Source organism: Mytilus trossulus, chromosome 9 (genome assembly GCF_036588685.1).
Source record: "Mytilus trossulus isolate FHL-02 chromosome 9, PNRI_Mtr1.1.1.hap1, whole genome shotgun sequence".
Classification (NCBI taxonomy): domain Eukaryota; kingdom Metazoa; phylum Mollusca; class Bivalvia; order Mytilida; family Mytilidae; genus Mytilus; species Mytilus trossulus.
The window spans coordinates 44,949,854-44,961,901 of NC_086381.1; the positions used below are offsets into that span (position 1 = coordinate 44,949,854).

The following is a 12,048-nucleotide window of genomic DNA, read 5'->3' on the forward strand; positions in this document are numbered from 1 at the left end:
TATACAACTACAAACCAGTCTGCTGAAATGTTGACTCACATTTAAAAATTCACAATAAGGATCTGTTTAAAAGAAAGCAATACGATAGGAGAAATGATTGCAGCTTCTGAATTGTAAACGTTTCATTTTTATTTAGCAATATTCCGGTACAGCCTGCATAGGAGACATATAGCTATCATTTGAACCTATTTTTCCAAATGTATGTATAATATATTACTTAATACTGGATTGCTGCTCACAAAGTAGTTACAAAATCAAGGATTTTTTTTTACATTTAAGAAAATAGAAGTGCACTTAGACATTCCATTTTTACATATAGGCTTTGTATGAAATTTCAGTGAAAGTGGCACACTTGTATCCGTAAAATTAGATCGAGGCAATTGCAATATCAATATAAACAGTAGTGCAACCTTCACCAATTATACACCTTTGTATGGACAATACGGCAAATGACATTTTATAATAAGAACTATCCCATCAAATAAGTCAACCCCTATTGTGTCATCATCGCAGGTTTTTTTAAACAAATTTTAATTTCATGTGTAGTTAGACGAACGCAACTGACGGAGAACGAATTGCAAACACAAAAACAAACAAGTGTTAATAGACTATAATTTGTGGATTTGATTTGTTTCTTTTAGTGTTTGTAGACTGCTTTTTGACTAACAGTTTTTATCGTTGTTCATATAATAAAAGCCCGAGTATACCCGGTTTCCATTACATCCTTTGAATCTGCTTTCTTCTACTGAATTGCCATTGTTATTTAGATATAGGAAGATGTGGTGTGAGTGCCAATGAGAAAACTCTCCATCCAAATAACAATTTAAAAATTAAACCATTATAGGTTAAAGTACGGCCTTCAACACGGAGCCTTGGCTCACACCGAACAACAAGCTATAAAGGGCCCCAAAATTACTAGTGTAAAACCATTCAAACGGGAAAACCAACGGTCTAATCTATATAAACAAAACGAGAAACGAGAAACACGTATATATTACATAAACAAACGACAACTACTGTACATCAGATTCCTGATTTAGGACAGGTGCAAACTTTTGCAGCGGGATTAAACGTTTTAATGGGCCCAAACCTTCTCCCTTTTTCTGAAACAATAGCATAACATCACAACATAGAAAAACATACGATAAAATATCAATCGGCAGACTTAACTCAATCAAAAAACATATGATTACACAATGAACGAATAAATTTGATCTGCGATATCTGAATACAAATGCACAGTTAATTAAATATTAGAGACAAACATTCATGACCAAAAGGCTAACAAACAAATTCAAACACACTGAGAAATATTTAACCAATCAATGTTCACTTTAGTTCATATGTTCTTATATTTTTTTCGAAAAGAGGGGTGAAGTCGAAAGAAGTTCAAACGAATTTGATAAAGTAGAAAATGTATATTGCATATATTTCAATACCCAAATATTGAATCGAAATGTTGTCTAACTCACTTTTCACGCATATATATATTTAGGTGTAATCCTTGATAACTTATACAGAAAATAGGAAGAATTTTAAAATTAAAATATCAGTTTATATGTTCAACAAACAAATGTATTGATATACTTAGGTTTTATCCCAGATTACATTCATTCATACACGTGGAAACAAACGAAGGCCGCAGCGAAAGACTTTTCAACATTATAATAAGAAACACACCTTTAAACTTGCAGCAACATCTACTTTTATATACGCACAGTGTAAGTATGATAATGACTAATAATACAAACATCAGAACAGGGGTCAATACTATATAGTTCGTCGTCATGGTTGACTAAGCTAGCAGTTTTCTGAAGAAGAAAAAACGGTAAAAAAGCAATTACACACACTTTGCAAACTACGATCTCTAAAAATTGTTGATTTTAACATAATATTTCAATTTGAAATTCATACAAATGATGTTAATTTGTAAACTGCATCGTCCATCAGCTGGAATATACATTATACAATGGTATATTTACTGTTTTAATAACAATTAATGAAACACAAACAAAATATTATTATAAAAAATATTTCATAACTAAAATCTCTGAAATTTCAGGAAACACTAAATATGTATATATTTATATAACAATGACCTTTGAACACTTTTGAATCCAGCATGTTTATTGAATTTCTTTTTCTTCAACTACGAAAAAATGGACCAACATCATTATTTGTATATTTGTATCGCTATTTACTGGATGATATATAGAGAATAATACATGGCAAAATCCGTATCATATGTCGTATCATCCCGAGACATCAATATCAGCCCAAGGGCCTTTAGACCCGAGGGATGATATTGGTCGAAGGTGATACGGCACGTGATACGGATTTTGCCATGTATTATACGCTTTATCATATATTTCAACAGAAGAGTATTATATTATATGAACTGTTTTCAGATCCATAGATTAGCACTGGGTTACCTTCAGTTCTGCTTTTGTCTTGTTTCAAAGCCTTAAAATAACTGCTTATACAACGCATCTGGGTTACCTTAACCATTTGCCTGCTGATGTTTTAAAAATATTTTGTTTATTATTGTATTTATGTGAGTGTTTTGTATTTTTTATAGTTGCATTTAGTGTGCCAAAAATAACTTGATGTTCGTAACGTCACATACTATATGAAAACTTGACGTTGGTGACGTAACATACAATATGAAAACTTGACGTTCGTGACGTTACATACCAAACAATGACGTCATTAAAAAAATGACCTGTTTTGAGGAATTTTTTTTAAGCAAAAAAAACACTAAAAACTTACTTTATGTAAAAAAAAAAAAAAAAAAAAAAAGGTATGCGATACGTGTTTTACCATGCGATACGGGGTATGAGATACGGGTTTAGCTATGCGATACGGGGTATGCGATACAGGGTAGGTGATACAGACTGGAAAAACAACCTTTATTAGATATACAAAATAGCTGTATTTTGTACTAAATATATGATAAATACATTTATCATATGTTTAGTAGTAAATACAGTAGTTCTGCATATGTGATAAATAGCCTGCTGTTTAACCCATATCGCGCAACTTTGATGCGCACCCTTTATCGCATACCCTTTATCACACCCCTACCCTTTATCGCATCCCTATCCTTTATTACACCCCTACTTTTTTTTTTTTTTTTTTACATAAAGTCAGTCTAATTTTTTTTGGCTCAAGAAAATTTTTCCTCAAAATAGGTCATTTTTTTAATGACGTCATTGTTTGGTATGTGACGTCACGAACGTCAAGGTTTCTATATTGTATGTGACGTCACGAACGTCAAGTTTTTATATTTTTGGCACACTAAATGCAACTATAAAAAGTACAAAACACACAAATAAAGAATAATAAACAAAATATTTTTTTAAAAAACAACAGCACACAAATTGTAAGGTGCTTCAGATAAGTAATTGAGCAGTTCTTTTTTAAGGCCTTTGAATCAAGACAAAAAAAGAACTGAAGGTAACCCAGTGCTATGGATCAGAAAACAGATCATATAATATAATACTCTTCTGTTGTCAATGTAGAGCTGGCGGCGGAAATCAATCATGATGCAAATTCTTATTCATATTTGTTTAAAAGAATGGCGTGTAAAGTGTAGTTTCGTTTTAAAATTGGTAACATTATGTAAAGGGTACAAACATCAAAATGGATAAGTAATAGAACTGTTCTGCTATTAACAATTTAAACGTTTATTTCTGTTCTAAAAACACATTTTATCAAATACATAACTATTTATAACGCAAAATATAAGTCACAATTTTAATTACATATTCAAACTAAATAGAGTATAAACTTTAAAAAAAATGGCAATAAGATTATTTCGAAATATAACTTCCTGTTGGATTTTCAACATGCACCTGTCTACTCTCTACACCTTATCGATTTTTTTCACGATTAAACACTATTTACTAAATAATTACATTACGTTTAAGTTATCAATTTGAAAATTCCTAAGCGTGAGAACTGAACTGTAACGATACATTTGACAATGTGTACTTTCCTTTTAACTACTTTATGTGAAAGATATTGGATTCACGTCCAAATAGTATACTTCAGTTAAAATAAAATTACAAAAATAAGCAACGATTGAAAGAAAAAGACATTACTTAAAATATATGGTTAACGTTCTTTTTACAAGGTTTACTATGGTATAATATATAAATAAATCATAAAATGAATAATATTGATTAAAATGACACAACATTAATTTAGATACTTGCAAAAGATAATTTTATTATACTATGAAAAGAAAATGATGTCATGATCAAATGAATTTTCATAATTCTATATGCCAAATGAGGAGCCTGTAATTTGATGATCTCTGCTGTTCATATCGGTTTAAACAATTCTACACATTGCATCGTTAAAAATGAAATCATTATTTACCGATTTTTTTTTTGTATTATTATTGTTCAAATCAGATATTTTTATAGCTAAATATATAATATATGATATTGATATTTCTTGTTCATGAAGGCCTGATGGTGGCAAATGTTTCTTTTTTTTTCTGATGAATATTTGTTTCAATGATAGTTCTCCTTATTTTTAAAGCGTACACACTTTAGCCTAGTGTGTCTTGAGTTGGTGACTAGACACTGCATAACACTATGAACTACATTAAGGTGGTACCTATTTCATTTATGAAGCGAAAACTGTGTTTAAACTGATTATTACATGTATAAGAATATATACAATAATTTTACCTGATATTTGCTGTCACATATCCCCGTATGCAAGTACTAAATTTCGACACAATAGAAAACAAATTATCAGACTAAATAGAATGTTTATATACTTAAAAAAACTGGCAATAATATTAGTTAGATAAACTTGCTGTCGTATTTTTAACGTGTACTTGTCTACATTCTACACTTTGTCGACTTTGTTATCAAATAAACACTAAGTACTAAATAATTATATAACTTATCAATTTGAAAACTTCCTTAGCGAGTCAACTGAACTGAAGCGATACATTTGTGTACTTTCCTTATCTTTTTACTTCCTTTTTGTGAAATGTATTGGATGCTATTGCAAATATTATCCTTAAAAAAATGAAATTAAAAAATAAATAGCAACGATTGATGGAAAAGAAAAAAGCATCAATATATGGATAGCGTCTTTTTACAATGTTTACTATCGTATAATATATAAATAAATCACCAAACGAATAAAATTCATTCAAATGACACGACCTTTAAATACTTGCAAAATAATTTACTAAATTATGAATAGAAAATCAGGTCATGCTCAGTGAATTTTGATAATTTTATGTCCAAAGTGAGGAGCTTGAAATTTAATGATCTTTGCTGTTCATATCGGTCTAAATAATTTTATGCATTGCATCGTTAAGAAAGAAATCCGTCTTACCTGGTTTTTATTATTTTGTTTGTATTATTATTGTTCAAGTCGGAACTTTTTATTGCCAAATATATACAATACGATACGGGTATTTCTCATTATTGAAGGCCTTGTGGTGGCAAATGTTTTTATCCGCCCCGACTAATATGTGTTTCAGTGGTAATTCTACGTATTTTCGAAACGTTTACACTTCAGCCTGGGTTAGTCTTAAAGCTGTTCTTGGTATCAATATGATCATCTCTCGTAAAATAAATATATATGTTTTATAGTTACGTATTTCATCACATAAATTTCATACTAATTTATGTGATATAGATACAATGGATACGCGTTGAGTCTTGAAAAAGAAACCACGAGCCCGCAGGGCGAATGGTTTGTTTTTCATGAATCAACGCTTATCCATTGTATCTATAACTTAAACTATTGTGATAATGTCTTTTCAAAATTAAAGCCTATTCTTAATTAGAAGGTAATGAAAGTGAGTTTAAATAACCATGTTATCGTGACAAACGATGCATAACAATAAATTATATATAACAACTAAATGGTTAAAACAATACAAATCCATGTTTTACACAACACGTCTGCCCTTAAAGATTTCCATTTATCAGGCATCTGAACATTATATGTTTTGAAAAAATGAGACATATTTGATCTGATTTCTAATGAAATTGAGAATGAAAATGGGGAATGTGTCAAAACCGGGGACAACAACTTGACAAAACCATATATATAGCATATATATAAAGCATGTGTCCGTAATTTCTAAAAAGAAGTCTTGTTCTAGGCACATCACGATTTATTTGCCAAAAAACAGATAAAATCATACTATATTGATTTATACAACAAAAATGGACACCTATAATGTAAACAGATTCGTTTCAAACATGTGGAATAGCTAACAATGATCCGATAATAAACGACCAAACTCGCGATCGCTTTTATCAAACAAAATATCCACAATAATTTAAAAAAAAAAAAAAAAAAAAAAACAAGACAGGAAAGTTAGAGAATAGGGACAACAACAAAAAAATACCAGGATTCGAACCTAAGCCGACAAGTTCTAACTCATTGAGTATAACCATGAAACATCACGGCTACCAACTCATACTATACGATTGACTATTATTGTATATATAAAGGTCCAATTCATGTGTGTCCGTTGTACCGATGTATATCAAATATTCATTTAGATATATAAATTAGACTATTAAATCGTAACCAATTGGTAGCTGAGAGGTTTCGTCAATATGTTGATGTTAGTGTCACTTAAGAGAATTCATGGACGGGTTCGACCCCCAGTGGAGGCATATAGAACCTACAAAAATTAAAGGTAAGTTTTAAAAAAAAATCCATTATTGAACAGAAATCAGTAAATTGATCCGTTCTATCTTAATGTAATAAGGTACACACAGGAAACAAAAGAATATAAAATAGTGAGTCCATTTCAGCAACGGATTAAAAAGCATTGATTCTAGAAAAAGAATCCACGGTAAATGAATAGGCTGACGTAACCACAATGGTTTAAATTAAGATGTTACCTCTTGATTAATTTCTTAAAGTTTTAATGTCATCCAGCTTCGACTTCAAAAATACAAATATCTTCATAACACTCTTCGTCCACGACTAGAACAAATATATATTCTAAAAAAAGCTTTGTCTTTGTTCCATTTGTGCATCAATTGTTTCTTATCCAGAAATGTTTGGCATTTATATTTGTTGCAATTTGTTTTATCGAGTGCTTGTTCTTCTTCTGTTTTCGAATTATCAACATATAGATTTTCTTTGTAAACGTTTCTATTTTCTGTAGAGTGCTTCTGTTTTACTAGACATGCCGGTAGGGGTACTATTGACAGGTTTTCTAGAGGTTTCCATATTTGCGACGGAGCTGATACGGTTGGTATTTAGCGCAACCGTAGGTGTTGCTTTTAAAACCATCATTAAATGCATGAGATTATTTCATTAATTTTGATAAAATTACGAAAAAAACAAATTGCATTTCAGCAAAATTAAAATAGCTAAATCTGTAATATTTGATAGCGATTTCACGTTTCTAGAACACCGCGTTTGTGATTCTTCATGGTCTTCTTAAGTAAGTGCAAATGCAAGAATCAAAAAGATATATACGAATTAACTGACACGGTCTTTAAATTCTAAATATAGAGTTGCATTTATCTTTCAGATGTATGAAAGGAATATGCCATGATGAAAAAATCTATTTTGACCAAGTTTCTCAATCATTTGTAACTGATTTAGTCATACAAATGTACTTTAACAAGTCAAAACAGTATCGATTGCTCATTAGTATTTGTGTGTATTAAAATTATAATTATTTAACTTATCTATTTTGATAAAAAACAAAACACTGTGTTTTCTTGAAAGAAGGATGTCATATGTTTTAGATAATTTTAGTCATGTCAGCCAAAACCACTGCTTTAACTTAATAGTTAAACTACATGACCTGAGCAATCTCACTTACTATAAATAAAATATGACGTCAAATATTGGAACTTTATAATGAATATAATATGGAGGTTTCATGTATATGATATATTGTTATCACAGGATGGCTTGTATAATTCAAATCACAGCAGCTAGTATTGGTACACAATAACTACAAAGTTTTGTCCGTATCAATTTGCAGTGCCACTGTTTCCTCTTTTGTATGGAAAAACTGAGACGTTACTAGAAATCAGTAGTTTATTTTGTGTCCTTTCGTTAGCGAACTACCGGAAAACACTTTCTAGGTTGAATGCATAATAATTACAAAATATAAATCAATTGCTTTTAAAAAGCAATTGTAAACGGTCTCCCCCCCTTGGAAATTGATCATATGGGGGGGGGGGGTATTTGTTTGTTCGTTCGTTTGTTTGTTTCGGTATGGGGTCTATATTATTGTGTTACCGGAGAAGAGTCATGTTTAGTTTGGAAAGTTTTTCTTTTATTTTAGGTACAGCGCGCGCCAGATTGAAGAGACATCACGTGACGCGAGTTTATATTAACGAAAACTTAGTCTTTTTATTTCTCTTTATTGGTCGGGACGTTGAACAGACAACATGTATAGAAATGGAATGTACACAATGTAATTTCTTTTGTCATTGTAGGAAATTGACATCTCGATGACAGTTCACGGGCAGTGCATGTTTTGGATTTAATTGATCCGGTGTAACTTTAAAACACATTTATTGATTATTTTCTGATATTGTACATTTTTCAGCACCTGTTTGTAACACAGATTAGTATTTCAATCTCGGAGCGGACATTTTATTGTAGGTTTTTACTGAGATTTACGGACCTAGCAAGCGATTTCTACGGCATTGCCATTTCTTTTCTCTAGGAAAAGCTTTGAGAGATATCTGCACCAAGTTTTGTTATTAAACTTTAAGTACATGTATGCCCTGCTGACTGCACATTGAGGTCGATTGTACTTGTAGTTTCAGAGTACATTTGGATTTTTTTTCAGAAGTGACGTAAGAACAATATTAAATTTCATTTTTTCTTGAATAATTTAACTGTCATGAATAAACAGTCATACATATTGATTGATTGATTGATTGATTGATTGATTGATTAGTTGGTTGGTTGGTTAAACACGTTGGAAAGGGTCAATTGAAACAGCGAAAAAGAAACAAAGAAGATATTAGACCCTATATTAAACACATGAGACGGAAACATGATTGATTGATCATGATCATGATTGATTGATTGATTGATTGATTGATTAGTTGGTCGGTTGGTTGGTTGGTTGGTTGGTTAAACACATTGGATAGGGTCATTTGAAACAGCGAAAAAGAAACAAAGAAGATATTGGACCCTATATTAAACACTTGAGATGGAAACATGATTGATTGATCATGATCATGATTGATTGATTGATTAGTTGGTTGGTTGGTTGGTTAAACACGTTGGATAGGGTCAATTGAAACAGCGGAAAAAAAACAAAGAAGATCTTGGACCGTATAATAAACACATGAGACGGAAACATGATTGATTGATTGATCATGATCATTATTGGTTGATTGATCATGATCATGATTGATTGATTGATTGATTGATTGATTGGTTGATTGGTTGGTTGGTTGGTTGGTTGGCAAACACACATTAAACTTTTCAAGTAGAGCCCCAAATCACATATGTACATGACCTTGACCTTTGACCTTGTGACCTTTGTAAAAGAACATATGGGTCAAGGTCATTTTGATTAAGAGTTTTGCCTAATAATGGCTTTATATAAATCATCTATGATGATTATGTCCCTTAAACAATGGTAAAACCAATACAGTCGAAATGTAACAAAGTTGCCCCTTGAGGTACCAAACATTTTTTACTATGTAAATTTTCTGTATCTATAACCATTCCAAAGTTATAGGGAAATGAAAGACCAATAAAAATCTAAAATACGACCTTGACCTTTGACCTTGACCTATTTTTCATTTTTTTTTTACCAAGGATCTAAAATCAAAAGACCCTTGGTCTCTATCACTTATGGTTTTCCAGTTTAAAATACATTTCAAAATTTCAAAAACAAAAGGGGAAATAACTCTCATATGGAATCTCTATACGGCTTCGGTCAAAATAAAACAGAACATCCTGAAGATAGAACGCGCCATTTGGAAAAATAAATTGGTCAGTTTCTTATACGGTTGTGGAGATTAAGCGATAACAAGAAAAACAGTGTTTGGGGAGATAACTCTTTTATGGAAAAGTATTCGGTTTAGCAGGGTCAGTCTCAAAAGCGCATAAACTGTTCGATATCATATTTCATTTATTATCTAAGCGACATCTTGCGAAACCAAAAAACAGCGAAGGAAAAAAAAGTTGGCGGAAGAAAAAATAAAAAAAATAAAATGTCAATTGTTCTTGAACAATTGAGAGTTATTTCCTTTTATTATGTAAAATACTTGTTCCAATAGACGTAGAATGCATTGAAAAGCTTTGAAACACACTGAAAATCTTTTAAATAAGGTTAAAACACATAATTGGGGCAATATGCGCAATTGTTTCTCCATAGGCCATAATGGTAACGTTTTCTTCTGTTGCTCAGCCCATATCGTAAACTTGTATATGTATGATGGCTTGTTTCGAAGCTGAGACATTTTTACATATGTGGTTAAATTTTCGGGGTACGAAGTGTGATTCATTTTTCCGTAATTTAGCAAACCCCGAGTATCCTTTTGCGATGTGGCTCCTCATGGTAAAAAATCTCAATTTTAACACAATAAGTTCTTTGAAATTTTAATACTTTGAACACATTTCATAGCTCCATGGTTTTTACGCATTTATTCTGTGTTCCCTTACTTTCTAAATTAACACTAATGGTTCAGCTCAGTCATTTGTTTATCATAGAAATGTGTCAAATATCACTACACAGAGATTTTTTGTTTACACGTGACTTTTGTGTTCCTCATTTCAAGGCGCATTAGGGGTATTGTCCCATATTGAAATCCATAGTTCTGATTTTTCCAAATATTTTTAGGTGATCTTCATCGGTATGACATTCTGAATAAATCTGTGTATGTTTGTCCATTTCTGAAAAAAAAATAAAGTCGTTTCAGCACTATATGGCAATGACACTTTTATCGCTATATTCATTTATTTTTAATACAACGTGTATGTATAATTAATTTCTTCCAGTATACCTTTACTAGTCAAAACAAGGACAAAACTTCTGATGATAACCTTAAATTACAAAACACAGACACTATTAAAGCATTCTATAACATTTTCTTGTGTCTTAAAGTGCATTTTGACAGAGAAAGTATGCAAAAATGTAGATTTCATAAAAAAAAAACCCACCAAAATAACTATTCTTACTAATTGACATTGGTATAAAATACTGTGGAAACCCCTCAAAACTACTGGGAAAGTCAGTCTTATCATGTAATTAGAGTGCAATGAGGTGCAAATTTTCAAAACTTGTCCATTCACATAATTCTATTTGAGAAAAAAAGGCTTTTTATATGTATTTCAGTGAAAACCCTTTATCAGTGAAAAATCCACATGAGGTATTAAAGGAAACATTGTGACATCACACGTATTATGGCGTCATTAAATAATGACAGATCAAAATAGTGCTAAATAGAGTTTGCAGTGTTACATGAGAATCAGTTGCCGCAAGATTTAACTCGAAATGTTGAGTCGAAAAGATCAGTAACCAAGCCTTTTCATTCAATATCAAGACCATAGCAACAGTTTTCATATAAGCATATTTCTAACATGCCGACTGTAATTGCATTTGCACAAATACCATAAATAAAAAATTTAGAGCTTACCTAATAAATCAAAATGCTTACCAGTTATTTAGGACTTTTTAAAACTTTTAGTTTGTCATCTCATATTTAAAAGTAATGTTATGTCTGGAACTGAAATAAGACAAAAAAATTAACTCAAATTGTGTTATCATTTAATTTAAATACATAAGTGTTATTGAGAGAGAAAAATCTAATTCTTGAAAGTTTTATCGATCACAAAGAAAGAAAAATGCTTCTACCTTGTGGCTTAGCGACCTTCATTTAAACTGTTTATATTAGAAGCAATGAGTAGTAGCTAACTAGCTTAATACATGTAGTTGAATAGCAATATTGTTTTCAAGAAGGTTTGACCCTCCCCCTTTTTCACTGAGAAATGACAATATCTTGAGTTTTGCTCGAGTGCATTAACAAAAGTAGTTCGTGATTTTCTTAATACATGTAC

The 12,048-nt window shown here is 31.1% G+C and overlaps 1 long non-coding RNA gene across 1 annotated transcript; it reads right to left on the reverse strand.

The window, feature by feature from the left end:
* Positions 1-10,189: 10,189 nt before the first annotated feature.
* Positions 10,190-11,716, reverse strand: LOC134683927 (uncharacterized). Its single transcript, XR_010101111.1, has 2 exons — positions 11,649-11,716; positions 10,190-10,884 (listed from the first exon to the last, which is right to left on the reverse strand). It is a non-coding gene; the product is annotated as an uncharacterized LOC134683927 (long non-coding RNA).
* Positions 11,717-12,048: the final 332 nt, after the last annotated feature.